The 4,508-nt window shown below is 44.3% G+C and overlaps 1 long non-coding RNA gene across 1 annotated transcript; it reads left to right on the forward strand.

Moving 5' to 3' along the window:
- The first annotated feature begins 99 nt into the window (after window positions 1-99).
- Window positions 100-796, forward strand: LOC106700951 (uncharacterized). Its single transcript, XR_001351548.2, has 2 exons — window positions 100-257; window positions 512-796. It is a non-coding gene; the product is annotated as an uncharacterized lncRNA (long non-coding RNA).
- The last annotated feature ends 3,712 nt before the right edge of the window (window positions 797-4,508 follow it).

Here is a 4,508-nt window from a genome sequence, read left to right on the forward strand (position 1 = left end):
AGCCCCAGACAACTGAACTGCAACTCCCAGAACGCACCGGGCCAAGCCGCTTCCGTTTCCGTTCTCAGGGACTTCCCTTTCCCAGAAGTCCCTGTGAAATCTCCGCTTCTGCTTACCTCTCTCCCTGAGCTGAGCACAGGGGGCGGTGTCGGAGGCGTCTCAGCCAACCAGGGCCGCAAGCCAGAATCTCCATGGTAACCGCCGAAGCCCACTCACTTTGGCGATGCTCCCAGTGGAGGCAGGAGCTTGCATCCGAGGTATGGGGTCTGGCCGGCGCTCCGCTTCTGGGGATTGGTGTGCGCTTGACAGCGGCCTCACCGCGCTCAATTGAACGGGCCCTGGGAAGAAAAGACAAAGTAGAAACTTTACAGACGTTAGAGGACGCTGTGGTTCTTTGGATACTGTTTCTAACAAATTGTAAAAAGATATTTTTGAGAATCGGGGACAATGGAAGGAGGAGCTGGGTATTAGATAACATTAATGAATGAACGTCACTTTTGGCATTTCTCAGCAGATACTTCAAAAGCCATCCAGAGGTCGACTGAGTTTGTTTTTAATCTGCCAAGAGCTCAGGCAGCCTGGAATGCTGAGTAAAGAATATGTGGCGCGGAAGAGATCCACGAAGTACTTCAGCTCCTGAAAACAATCAAGTCCCAGTGTCAGGGCCTTTGCAGCAGTAACAGTGGGGAGTCCTGTCCTGCTGTTTATTTTCTCATTTTCTCTCTCTGGCCAAAGAGCATGATAGATCCCTATTGTAACTGCGAATGTTTGTTTTCTGATTACAAATGTGACAGCATGTTCATTGTGCAAATTTTGAAAAATGCAGAAAAAGTACATATAGAAAAAAATACCAGGAAGAAATACTATTTTGGGCTGCAGGGATTATGGGCTTAAAAATGTTTTTTATCTTCAGTTCAGTTCAGTCGCTCAGTCGTGTCCGACTCTTTGTGATCCCATGAATTGCAGCTCACCAGGCCTCCCTGTCCATCACCAACTCCTGGAGTTTACCCAAACTCATGTCCATCGAGTCAGTGATGCCATCCAGCCATCTCATCCTCTGTCGTCCCCTTCTCCTCCTGCCCCCAATCCCTCCCAGCATCAGGGTCTTTTCCAATGAGTCGACTCTTCACATGAGGTGGCCAAAGTATTGGAGTTTCAGCTTCAGCATCAGTCCTTCCAGTGAACACCCAGAACTGATCTCCTTTAGGATGGGCTGGTTGGGTCTCCTTGCAGTCCAAGGGACTCTCAAGAGTCTTCTCCAACACCACAGTTCAAAAGCATCAACTCTTCGGCACTCAGCTTTCTTCACAGTCCAACTCTCACATCCATACATGACCACTGGAAAAACCATAGTCGTGACTAAATGGACCTTTGTTGGCAAAGTAATGTCTCTGCTTTTGAATATGCTATCTAGGTTGGTCATAACTTCCCTTCCAAGGAGTAAGCATCTTTTAATTTCATGGCTGCAACCACCATCTGCAGTGATTTTGGAGCCCCCCAAAATGAAGTCTGACACTGTTTCCACTGTTTCCCCATCTATTTCCCATGAAGTGATGGGACCAGATGCCATGATCTTAGTTTTCTGAATGTTGAACTTTAAGCCAACTTTTTCATTCTTTTTCATTCTCTCACTTTCATCAAGAGGCTTTTTAGTTCCTCTTCGCTTTCTGCCATAAGGGTTGTGTCATCTGCATATTTTTTATCTTATGTTTTTCCATATTTCCCAAATTTTCTGCCATGAATTAGAATTACTGCTGTGTCATAAAAAGTTTTTAAAATACATACTTTGCAATTTATAGAAAGGTCATATGGCAAGCATTACATCTACTCACAAAGTTAGGCATAGGGCATAGAATCAGGTGATGCTTCAAAGCTGATCACAAACAACTTCACAAACAGCAAAACTGGTATAAGATACAGAATATGGTATGCCATGAGTGACACTAGCAAGATGAAAAAAATGGGAGAGTGTAGTGCAGTCAGTCAATCCTGGCACTTTACTGATGAGAAAAAGGGAACGTGCCAATTGTTAAGATGCTCAGGTGAGCTCAGAAGAAGTCAGCAAAATCACTGTCCTGTTGAGCAAGCCCCAATTGTCTACCCACAGAATCGTGAGCAAATAAATGACTGCGTTAAGCCACTAAGATTTGGGTTAGTTTGTTAAGGAGGAAAAGCCGAACTCAGTTCAGTTCAGTCGCTCAGTCGTGTCCGACTCCGCGACCCCATAAATCGCAGCAGGCCAGGCCTCCCTGTCCATCACCAACTCCCGGAGTTTACCCAGACTCACGTCCATCGAGTCAGTGATGCCATCCAGCCATCTCTTCCTCTGGCGTCCCCTTCTCCTCCTGCCCCCAATCCCTCCCAGCATCAGAGTCTTTTCCAGTGAGTCAACTCTTCGCATGAGGTGGCCAAAGTACTGGAGTTTCAGCTTCAGCATCATTCCTTCCAAAGAAATCCCAGGGCTGATCTCCTTCAGAATGGACTGGTTGGATCTCCTTGCAGTCCAAGGGACTCTCAAGAGTCTTCTCCAACACCACAGTTCAAAAGCATCAATTCTTCGGCACTCAGCTTTCTTCACAGTCCAACTCTCACATCCATACATGACCACAGGAAAAACCATAGCCTTAACTAGATGGACCTTTGTTGGCAAAGTAATGTCTCTGCTTTTGAATATGCTGTCTAGGTTGGACATAACTTTCCTTCCAGGGAGTAAGCATCTTTTAATTTCATGGCTGCAGTCACCATCTGCAGTGATTTTGGAGCCCAGAAAAATAAAGTCTGACACTGTTTCCACTGTTTCCCCATCTATTTCCCACGAACTGATGGGACCGGATGTCATAATCTTCGTTTTCTGAATGTTGAGCTTTAAGCCAACTTTTTCACTCTCCACTTTCACTTTCATCAAGAGGCTTTTGAGTTCCTCTTCACTTTTTGCCCTAAGGGTGGTGTCATCTGCATATCTGAGGTTATTGATATTTCTCCCGGCAATCTTGATTCCAGCTTGTGTTTCTTCCAGTCCAGTATTTCTCATGATGTACTCTGCATATAAGTTAAATAAGCAGGGTGACAATATACAGCTTTGACGTACTCCTTTTCCTATTTGGAACCAGTCTGTTGTTCCATGTCCAGTTCTAACTGTTGCTTCCTGACCTGCATACAGATTTCTCAAGAGGCAGGTCAGGTGGTCTGGTATTCCCATCTCTTTCGGAATTTTCCACAGTTTATTGTGATCCACGCAGTCAAAGGCTTTGGCATAGTCAATAAAGCAGAAATAGATGTTTTTCTGGAACTCTCTTGCTTTTTCCATGATCCAGCGGATGTTGGCAATTTGATCTCTGGTTCCTCTGCCTTTTCTAAAACCAGCTTGAACATCAGGAAGTTCACGGTTCACATATTGCTGAGGCCTGGCTTGGAGAATTTTGAGCATTACTTTACTAGCATGTGAGATGAGTGCAATTGTGCGGTAGTTTGAGCATTCTTTGGCATTGCCTTTCTTTGGGATTGGAATGAAAACTGACCTTTTCCAGTCCTGTGGCCACTGCTGAGTTATCCAAATTTGCTGGCATATTGAGTGCAGCACTTTCACAGCATCATCTTTCAGGATTTGAAAGAGCTCAATTGGAATTCCATCACCTCCACTAGCTTTGTTCGTAGTGATGCTTTCTAAGGCCCACTTGACTTCACATTCCAAGATGTCTGGCTCTAGATGAGTGATCATATCATCGTGATTATCTGGGTCATGAAGATCTTTTTTGTACAGTTCTTCTGTGTATTCTTGTCATCTCTTCTTAATACCTTCTGCTTCTGTTAGGTCCATACAATTTCTGTCCTTTATTGAGCCCATCTTTGCATGAAATGTTCCTTTGGTATCTCTAATTTTCTTGAAGAGATCTCTAGTCTTTCCCATTCTGTTGTTTTCCTCTATTTCTTTGCACTGATCGCTGAGGAAGGCTTTCTTATCTCTTCTTGCTATTCTTTGGAACTCTGCATTCAGATGTTTATATCTTTCCTTTTCTCCTTTGCTTTTTGCTTCTCTTCCTTTCACAGCTATTTGTAAGGCCTCCCCAGACAGCCATTTTGCTTTTTTGCATTTCTTTTCCATGGGGATGGTCTTGATCCCTGTCTCCTGTACAATGTCACGAACCTCATTCCATAGTTCATCAGGCACTCTACCTATCAGATCTAGGCCCTTGAATCTATTTCTCACTTCCACTGTATAATCATAAGGGATTTGATTTAGGTCATACCTGAATGGTCTAGTGGTTTTCCCTACTTTCTTCAATTAAAGCCGAACTAGCAAAAACTTATCCCGACACTGTAAAGTCATCTGCCCTTTCTCCCGTGGATTTCAAGTCTCTCCAATACATCAAGTATGTTTTTATAGAATCAGGGATCTGTTCTTGGATTTCTGTTGTGGTCCCAGTCCAGGCTGCTTTGTAACCCTCTGAACACATCCTGATTCCAGGTGCCTTCAGTTGCAATGTTTTGCTCTTCACACCTGGACCTCA

Source organism: Bos mutus, chromosome 19 (genome assembly GCF_027580195.1).
Source record: "Bos mutus isolate GX-2022 chromosome 19, NWIPB_WYAK_1.1, whole genome shotgun sequence".
Lineage (NCBI taxonomy): Eukaryota > Metazoa > Chordata > Mammalia > Artiodactyla > Bovidae > Bos > Bos mutus.